The following is a 10,357-nucleotide window of genomic DNA, read 5'->3' as shown; positions in this document are numbered from 1 at the left end:
CTCCTGAACCTCAAAAAGGAGCTTAACCTTGAGGCACTGATCTATGTATGTGGATGAGAAGTGTTAGTAAAGATAATTGAGGCCAGGTGTGGTAGTTCACGCTTCTAATCTTTGAGAGGCTAAGGAAGGCAGATTGCTTGAGTCCAGGACTTCGAGACCAGCCTGGATAACATGGCAAAAATTCGTCTCTACAAAAAAATGCCAAAAAATTAGCCAGGCGTGGTAGTGTGTGCTTGTAGTCCCAGCTACTTGGGAGGCTGAGGTGGGAGGATTGCTTGATCCTGCGAGGTTGAGGCTGCAGTGAGCTGAGATTGCGCCACTGCACTCCAGCCTGGGCAACAGAGGGAGACCCTATCTCTAAATAAATAAATAAATACGATTGGGTTGAAATCTAGAGATCTAAGTTATAGTCCCAGTTCAGCCACTAATCTGAGCACGGTTAACATTTATTTAAAATTTACAATGTGCCAGTCACTTTTTAAATTAATTTGCTATGCTGTAAGTAGGAGGGTACTATTATTATGTTCATTTTACAGACAAGGACATGGAGGCAGAGAGCACTTAAATAACTGGCAAATTATACAGTTAGGGGCACACAGAGTCCAGTTGTGCAACAGAGGCAATTGGCTTGTAGTACTTCCTGATAACAGAAGCTTTCATTGCTAACACACTATGTGGCAGATTCTGTACTGTGTGTTTTTGTTTGTTTGTTTTTTTGTGGCACAACGATCATGGTTCGCTGCAGCCTCAGCCTTCTGAGCTCAAGTGATCCTCCCGCCTCTGCCTCCTGAGTAGCTGGGACTACAGATGTGCGACACAGCACCTGGCAAATTTTTAAATATTTTCTTCAGACTGAAACATCATTGTGTTAAAGATAAAAAAGAAAAAAATATTCTTGTAGAGATAGGATCTCACTGTTGTCCAGATTGGTCTCAAATTTTTGAGCTCAAGCCATCCTCCTGCCTTGGCCTCCCAAAGTGCTGGCATTACAGGGTGAGTCACCGTGCCTGGTCTGTACTGTTTTCCTGGCAATGTTATCTCATTCAATCTTCGTGAATAACCCTAAGGTAGATATGATACCAATTTTTCAGGTGAAAAAAACTAATCGGCAGAATAAAACTTCGTAAACAGCCTGTGGCTCCAAAAGCTTCTGGAAGGCTCAAGCTACCCATGTGCATCTTTGAGCCTCAGTTTCCGCATCTTTAAAATGAGGGGCTTGGAATAGATGTCTGTTCTCTGGGGCAGGATGCAGAGGAAAGAGCTGTCTGCGAATGGGCGAGAGAGAAGGTGGGTAAATACAGTTAAACCACAGTGACCGAGGGCCCAGCACAACGGGGGTGGGTGCGGTTACAAATGCCGGTAAAATTCCCGCCAAGGCGGAGGATGGGGGTGTCAGAGCCGAGCGAGGCCTGTGGGCGAGAATAGGCCTGACAGCCATTCTCCGACCCGCGTGGGCGCTGCAGGCGCAGGCCAGCGGCCAAGGGAGAGGCGATCCCTGGGGCTCTGCCCGGGTCTCGGGACGGCACCTCACCCGCGCAAGTCCTGCTCCACAGGCTTCCCCGGGAAAGCTAGGGAAGGAAGAGGCGCGGCCTCCCGAGCCCGCATCTCAGAGCGCCACGTCCCTCCTGGCTCAGCCTCCCCCAAGGCTCCATAGCTTCGGCGCTCCCCACCGCCCGCCTCCAGGCTCCCCGGCGCGGCCTTGTCCCTGCTCCCGCCAATCGGCGTCGTCAGCAATCGCGAACCGGACCAATCAGCGGCCGCAGGGTGTGGGAACTGTCGCCATGGCAGCCAGGAGGCGGGCACGCGCGGCGGGAGGAGGGGCAGAGCGGAGCTGTGGGCTGGGGGCTGGAGGACAGGTTTGTTCGCTGGACGCAAGCACCAGGCGCAGCCTCGCTCGCCGAGACCCGGCCAGGTAAGGCCGGTGGCCGCGCGGTAGGTGCGGAGCAGCGCGGCGGGAGATTGGGGGTGAGGGGGTCCGGAGATAAGGCTCAGGTCTTCGCCTGCCTTGCCAGAGCAGAGAGGATGGCGGGGGCCGTGCAGTGGGCTGGTCACCCGCGGGGAGGGGGCTCCCAGCGCGAGCCGGAGGCTCTGGGTTCCCTCTGCTCCACTCGCAGCTGGGCACCCGAGCTTTCTTCGGGGTCGAGGAGGGTGGCTGGCTCTTGGCGGGGAGCAGGAGAGGGTAGGTGCCGAACCGAGACCATGGCGGGGTCCCGTCGGGTTTGGGCAGGTCGATGGGCGAGGGGGTGCCCACTAGTGAGGAGGGACACCCACCAATTCCAGGCGATGCTCCCCTGCGCTGCTCAGCAACGCTAGGCCCGGTGATCCTGCTCTTCTCCGGTCTGGTTAAGCCGGCAACCTCTGACACTTAGGAGAAAGTTAGTGTCAGTCGTGAGATCCTTTTCCCTTAAGTGACAAATTAGCTACGAGATGAACTCTTTTGGTTTTAGGAGATGAGAAACAGTACTTCCTTGTTGCACCTGCTAAGTGGTAACTGTGAGCAAATATGGTTATTGTGGTTGGTGTTTGCAACGGTCTTAGATGACAATTATTTTACAGTATCAAATGACTGGGAGAGAGAGGGAAAGAGGGAGAGAGAGGGAGAGAGAATATGAGGGAATGAGAATGAACGGGAACCATTATGATTTTTGAGAGACAGAACCTCTTGAAATTCTGTGTCCACTAAACTTCTAAATTGAATAATGTACATTTTATGCAATTGAATAAGCTAGTGCTACCATCTAAGCCTGCTACTAAGGCTCTGTTAAATCCATGGGGGAATATGAACACTAAAAGATATTACCTTGGTTTAAAAATAGGAGAGGTTAAATGCAAGTATTTCTGATAGTGAATGTTGTTTGAGGGAGATTGTGGACTTTCCCTATGGGAAAGTTTAAAGAATTGATGAGATAGGTGCTTTAAGGAATGTTCTTGTTTTTTGAAACTTGAATAAGTTCAACAAATGTTGAACAAATATTTCAACAAATCTTCCTCAGCTAATAGGGTCAAAAATTAAAATTCTGGAAATTTAGAATTAGAAATGAAATCTCAAATAATGTCACTCTCATAATTAGGATGAACATGGAAACTTCCATTTCTCATCGTGGTCTTCAAGCTCTCCATGATTTCATCTACCTCTGTAGTAGGGGGTCAAATTTTTTTTTTTTTAACTAGACAATTTTAGAAATTTAAAGGAGTCAAAAATTTATTTCTGTCTCCATATGTTTACTCATGCTCTTCTCTGTCTATCCAAATTTTACCCATCTTTTTTTTTTTTTTTTTTTTTTTTGAGAAGGAGTCTCACTCTGTCACCCAGGCTGGAGTGCAATGGCCCGATCTCGGCTCACTGCAGCCTCCGCCTCCCGGGTTCAAGGGATTCTCCTGCCTCAGCCCATCGAGTAGCTGGGATTACAGGGACCCACCACCACAGCCAGCTAATTTTTTGTATTTTTATTAGAGACGGGGTTTCACCATGTTGGCCAGGCTGGTCTCGAACTCCTGACCTCAGGTGATCCACCTGCCTTGGCCTCCCAAAGTGCTGAGATTACAGGTGTGAGCCACCGTGCCTGGACGACCCATGTTCTAAGAGTCGAATCTGTCTGTGTTGTGTTTACCTTTCTTTGCTCTCCCAAGGTACATATTGTTCATATCACGTATTTTGTATATATCCTTTCAGCATGCTTTTTGCCAAGTTGGTTTGTGCTCTGTGAGTAACAGTTGAGATAAAATGCACAATTAAGACAATTAAGGTACTTTTCAAGACACTGTTAATTATGGGCACTAATATCAACATCAATTCAGATGTCTTTTTTGTTTTGGGATATGTTATGAGTCTCTGAACACATACTAAACTAATTTTGCATTACTTAGAATAATATTTAAATTGCTTTCCACTTTCTAAGGACCTTTTTGAAGGCTGGGGTCTACAAAATACCCTTTTGAGTACTGAGTAGCTGGCAGAATCAAGTGCAGGATTTAAAAAATGTATTGAAAATAATCCTTTAGGCCGGGCATGGTGGCTAATGCCTGTAATCCCAGCACTTTGGGAGGCTGAGGCGGGTGTATCACTTGAGTCCAGGAGTTCAAGACCAGCCTGGCCAACATGGTGAAACCCCATCTCTACTAAAAATACAAAAATTAGCCAGACATGGTGGCAGGCATCTGTAATCTCAACTACTCAGGAGGCTGAAGCAGGGGAATCGCTTGAACCGGGGGGGCGGAGGTTGCAGTGAGCCGAGATCGCGCTATTGCACTCCAGCCTGGGCAACTAGAGTGAAACTACGTCTCAAAAACAAAACAAAAAACAGGCTACTAACAATTTCAAATAATTTATTCAAGGAAAAACTTCAATCACTTTCATTATTTTCAACCAAAATTTTTTTTACAACCATGATGTGGTGAAAAGTATACTTAGTTAGAATTTCATGGCCAGATTCCAGTATTGGCTCTGCCAAACGAACTTGGCCAAGTCAGTTAACTTCCTTCTGTATTTATAACCTTTTATAAAAGTAGGGCTGAATTAGATTACAGTAGTCCTCCTTTATCCTAGAGGGATATGTTCCAAGGGTCCCAATGGATGCCTGAAAGTACAGGTAGTACCAACCCTTATATACGCTATGTTTTTTGCTATACATACATAATAATAAAATGAATAAATAACAGTAATACACTGAAATGAAAGTTATATGAATGTGATCTTTCAAAATATCTTGTTTTACCTCAGGTAATTGAAACTGCAGAAAGTGAAATCGCAGATTAGGGAGGACTACTGTACCTCCAAGATTATTTCTGATCTTAGAATTCTCTGATTCTAAAATCCTAAAGTAGCCTAATAGAAGTTCAGATAGTAGTTACTTGATTTTATTTTTGGCAGAGCATTTTTTTTTTATTTGAGACAAGGCCTCGCTCTGTTGCCCAGGCTGACTGGAGTACAGTGGTGTGATCATGGCTCACTGCAGCCTGGAACTGTCAGGCTCAAGTGATCCTCCTACCTCAGCCTCCTCAGTAGCTAGGACTAAAGGAGTATGCCACTACACCCTGCTAATTTTTAAGTATTTTTTTGTAGAGAGAAGGCCTCACCATGTTGTCCAGGCTGGTCTCAAACTTCCAGGCTCAAGCGATCTGCCCGTCTTGGCCTCCCGAAGTGCTGGAATTACAGGCATGAGCCACTACACCTGGCCTTGGCAGAGTTTTTTTTGGCAGTGTATTTTAATTATCTGAAGTACAGTATATGTAAATAATAAAGAGATTATAATTTTAATAATATGTTTATTGAGTGATACAGATCTGTTTTTCGTAAGCCTATAATCTAGGATACTCCAACCCATTGTTAAGACTGGAAAAAAAGGAGATATAATAGTTTCATTGATGAGTGTCCTTTTCTACAGATGTAGACAACAGAGGCTCTAAGATCTATGCTAATGTCTTGATCAGGGAAAAGCTGGAGTCCAACTCAGCTGGTCATACACTTGATATTTTATTTGAACCTCACTTTCCTGTTGACTTTCATTTTCAAAGGGAAAATGGAGGTGAGCACCAGGTTATCTGTGGCCTTTGAAACTGGTGCCATGGAGAAACTCAAAAGCCGTTTATTTTTCTTCACCCTACCCTGTTTCATCATTAGATTTGTGACATTGATAGTAAGAAGAAGCAATCCACGTTTCCTAGCTCAAGGCAGTGTCTTAGAGAAGGAAACCTGAGTCTCTCGCTACAGTTCTGATTTAAAGTTGGAAGGAAGAGATTATGTTGGATGCATTACTTTCATTGGTCTATAATTGCATCAGGACTTTGGTTCTGGCAATGTTCAGAGAAGAGCTCTAATGTGGCCTTTCAAAAATGACCGTAAGACTGGGCATGATGGCTCAGGCCTGTAATCCTAGCACTTTGGGAGGCCAAGGTGAGCAGATCACTTGAGCTCACAGGTTTGAAACCAGCCTGGGCAACATGGTGTAATCCCATCTCTACTAAAAATATTAAAAACTAGCTGGGCGTGGTGGTGCGTGCCTGTAGTCCCAGCTACTCTGGAGGCTGAGGCGGAAGGATGGCTTGAGCCTGGGAGGTGGAGGTTTTAATGAGCCGAGATAGTGCCACTGCACTCCAGCCTGGGTGGTAGAGTCAGACCCTGTCTCAAAAAACAAAAACAAAAACAAAAACGACTTTTAAATTTGTATGTCAAACTGGTCTTGCTTGCTTTTTGTGTTGTTAATTTTTATTTATTTATTTTTTTTAGACAGGGCCTTTCTCTGTCATCCAGGCTGGAGTACAGTGGTATGAATGGCTCGACCTCCTGGGCTCAAGCAATCTTCCCACCTCAGCTTCCTGAGCAGCTGGGATTACAGGTGCACACCACTACACCTAGCTAATTTTTTGATTTTTTTTTGTGGAGGCGGAGTTTCACCATGTTGCCCAGGCTTGTTTTGAACTCCTGGGCTCAAGTGATCCACCGGCCTCAGCCTTTCAAAGTGCTGGGATTATAGGTGTGAGCCACCATGCCCAACCTGGTCTTGCTTTTTAAGTTCTACCACTTTGGGTGTTTACAGAACAGATTTTCATATTTCTTTATGTTTCCTTTTCAAGACAAGAAGGGCATTAATATTTATTGAGCAATTACCATTGCCATGCACTGTGCTGGTTACTTTGTATTCATTCTTATTTTCCTCGCATCAACAAACCTGTGAAGAGGTATGAGCTCAATTTTCTAGGTAGGAAAATCAAGACTCAGAGGCAAGTAGCTTGCGAGTAAATGGGGGAAGTTAGGATTTAATCTGCTGTTTGTGTGTTTATTTTTTACCATGTTGTGTCAATAAAAGTCATATAACTTTCCAAAATACAACATGCATGTGATTACTGTCCTGCATAGATTATTTTATGTTAAATATACCATATATAAAAAAAGAAATACATGTGTCCTTAAAATTTGAAAATATTTTATTTGCTTTTTTTTAACAGACTACTTAGAAATAACTGCTTATGTTTACTACTGAGTTTGCACATGAGCTGCTTTGTGTTTTACATGTTATTTGGTGGGGTTTCAAAAAAGAATTTGAAATATTTCATCTTATTACTGATCTCTGTGACAAACTAGGAACAAAGTTAATTTTTTTAAAGTGGTGGTAAGAGTAAAGAAAAATTCCAGTTAAGGATTTAACAGAAAAAGTTGCCCTATATCTTGAAGTCTCATTGCTGAAGAAAATAAGCTTTTAATCTGAATTCCTCCTAGTTATTCAAGAGTGGAGGAATACAGGAAAATTTGGGCATAATAAATCTATATATAGAGAGAGAGAGAGATTTTTTTTTTTCCCAAGACAGAGTCTTGCTCTGTCACCCAGGCTGGAGTGCAGTGGCATCATTTCTGTTCACTGCAACCTCCGCTTCCCAGGTTTAAGTGATTCTTGTGCCTAAGCCTCTTGAATAGCTGGAACTACAGGCACCTGCCACTATGCCCGGCTAATTTTTGTATTTGTTTAGTAGAGATGGGGTTTCACCACATTGGGCAGGTTGATCTTGAACTCCTGACCTCAGGTGATCTCTCCACCTCGGCCTCCCAAAGTGCTGGGATTACAAGCAGGAGCCACGGTGCCCGGCCAACATCTTTGTTTATTCTGGTTTTCGATTCTGTTTATTTCATGTATCTTTCTCCCCTCCTTACTGGAATATGATATAATTTAGTCTCCTTCCACATCATAAAAATTTGGCACTTTTCACATTATGTGACAAATGCATACACTATCATGTACCATTACCACTGTAAAAAGTCTAAATTTTGTGATTTTGTGTCTTTTTATTTATTTATTTATTTATTTATTTTTACATTTAGAACGTGTTACGAGTCAGTTTTTAGTGAAAAAACATTGAGCTAGGAGCCAAGACCCATCTCTTCACTATTTTGGTATTGTGCAAGTCATCTTATCTCTCTGGATCTCAGTTGTCTCATCTGTAAAAAGGAGATAAAAATTATTTACCTGCCTGAACGTAAGTACTCAATAATTGCATTTGGTTGCAGAGAAAAATGACTACCACTACCACCACCACCAAAATACAAAAAAGGAAAAACCAAAAACGAACTCACAGATGGCTTAAACATGCAATATTTATTTTTTATATAAAATAATCATTGAAATAGCACTCTAGGATGGGTATAGTGGCTTTATAAAGTCATCAGAGACTTAAGCTTCTTTCAGTTCTTTTATCAGTGATCCCTAAGATGTTCTTGTAGCATTGGTTCATGTAAGTCCAAGATAGCTGCCAGAGCTCTAACCGTCACTGTCATGTTCCAGGCAGCGAAGCACAGGCGAAGAAAGATGCATCCTCTTCCTTTAAGGAGAATTCCTGAACCAAGGCTGAGGCTATAAGAAAGCAGGGAAATGTAGCTGAATGCATGGCTGCCCTCTATAAAATTGGGCTTTTGTTACTGAGAAGGAAGGAAAGATTTGGATATTGGCAAGCAAATAGAAGTGTCTGCCATGATATGAATCTTTTTATCTTTCAGCTCTGAAATCTGTAAACTATGATAACCACTCATAGAAGCTTCTATAATTTGCCATGGCAGAGATTTAAGTCTGACTATTAACTACAGAAGGAAATAATCTTCACGTAATAAGTTGTGTTTCTGTTTTTACTTTTAGCCCTTAATTCATTGTAGAAGCTTTTCTGTCTTATTTGTGGATTTGTTCTGGTTATTTTTTAAAATTACCCATAAATGCTCAATAGATGTTTATTGTACATTTTATGGTTGTGTTAAAAAGAGCTAACATTTATTGAGCTACTTGCTGTAAGCAAGGCACTAAAATGACAGAGATAAGTTATCCCAAGGGTATCACATAACTAATCATCAAGGAGTAAATTTATATTGAAAGTAAATATAATTCATCTCAAGATACATTTCACTATGGTCACATGAGGAACACTTGCCTTTCTTGCTAGCTAAAAGTAGTTTGTTCTTTTTCTTTCCTTTCTTCTTTTTTTAACCACTTAACTGTTAGTTGTCTTGAAATTTTCTCTTATTACTAGTTCTTGCTTAACTTATTTAGCCACACCAATATTTTATTTCCTTCCAGACTTTTCTTTTTTTTTTTTTTGTTGAGACGGAGTCTCACTGTTTACCCAGGCTGGAGTGCAATGGCTTAGTGCAACCTCCACCTCCTATGTTCAAGCGATTCTCCTGCCTCAGCCTCCTGAGTAGCTGGGACTACAGGCATTCACCACCACACCCAACTGATTTTTGTATTTTTAGTAAAAATGGGGTCTCACCATGTTGGCCAGGGTGGCCTTGAACTCCTGACCTCAGGTGATCTGCCTGCCTCGGCCCCCCACAGTGCTGGGATTACAGGAGTGAGCCACCACGCCCGGCCCCTTCCAGACTTTTCTTTGTGAATATTATATAAATATACCCTATACTTGTCATGCAAAATGGTTCAATTGTCATTGTTTCTATTTCAAGAGTAAACTGAAATAAATAGCTTTGAGAAAAATTCAGGGAATGGAAATTGGAGTGAGAAAGATTCTAAAGATTCAGTCAATCTTTTAGAGTTTTTAGAGTTTTTAGAAGGGAGACAGTAAGTTAAGATTTTATTTCTACACAGTATATTTGTATTTTTGAAAGTTTTTACATTTTTTGGTTGTATTAGGTAGGCACAAAGTACAGTAGTTCTTTTGCTGCTAGTACTGCAGTTTCCTTTTTTCTGATCTAGACTTGTTGACCTCAAACAAAATAATCAGGAGACCTGTGACCATAAAAACAACCCGGTTTTGTTTTTAAGAGGCATTTAACGTTATAAATCACCTGACTGAGAATGTCTGTTTGGTGAATACCATTTTCATGACTTTTAATTTTTTTTAATTAACAGAAAAGTATCATGCTATGCATTATTTTGTAAGCAGCATTTTAAAAATTGCAATTGTATTTAATAGCTTACCTTCCTCACTAGATTGAAGCCCTGTGAGGGTAAGGACTATGTCGATCTCGCTTACCTCTGTCTTCTAGCATAGTATCTGGTACCATAGTCATTACTTAATACATAAATATTAGTTTAGTTTTGTTTTTAGAAACAAAGTCTCAATACATACATAAATACATACATACATACTTATAATAGGTTAAAGGAAACATGCTTCAATTCAGCCATTAATTGAAAAGGAAGAGGGGCAAAAGAAGAGGGTTGAGGAAGGTGGAAAAAGATACATAAAGGAGGCTGGGCGTGGTGGCTCATGCCTGTAATCCCAGCACTTTGGGAGGCCAAGGCAGGCGGATCACAAGGTCAGGAGATCAAGACCATCCTGGCTAACATGGTGAAACCCCATCTCTACTAAAAACATACAAAAAAATTAGCCAGGCATGGTGGCATGCGCCTGTAGTCCCAGC

General features: G+C 42.2%; 1 protein-coding gene across 17 annotated transcripts in view; it reads left to right on the top strand.

The window, feature by feature from the left end:
- The first annotated feature begins 1,526 nt into the window (after positions 1–1,526).
- The window catches only part of NUCB2 (nucleobindin 2), a 53,626-nt gene continuing 44,795 nt past the window's right edge, over positions 1,527–10,357 (top strand). For 3 of the 17 annotated variants that reach the window (XM_054438764.2, XM_063671119.1, XM_054438754.2), the window contains exons 1-2: positions 1,803–1,912; positions 7,814–7,968. The gene's annotated coding sequence lies outside the window, so the exon portion shown is untranslated. Of the gene's footprint in view, positions 1,937–7,813; positions 7,969–10,357 lie in introns of all 17 variants that reach the window. The other 14 variants (XM_054438757.2, XM_054438763.2, XM_054438771.2 and 11 more) reach the window with 11 other exon arrangements.

Source organism: Pongo pygmaeus, chromosome 9, assembly GCF_028885625.2.
Source record: "Pongo pygmaeus isolate AG05252 chromosome 9, NHGRI_mPonPyg2-v2.0_pri, whole genome shotgun sequence".
NCBI classification, from domain to species: Eukaryota; Metazoa; Chordata; class Mammalia; order Primates; family Hominidae; genus Pongo; species Pongo pygmaeus.
Note: the sequence above shows the minus strand (reverse complement) of the source record. Positions and strands in the feature narration are given on the sequence as shown.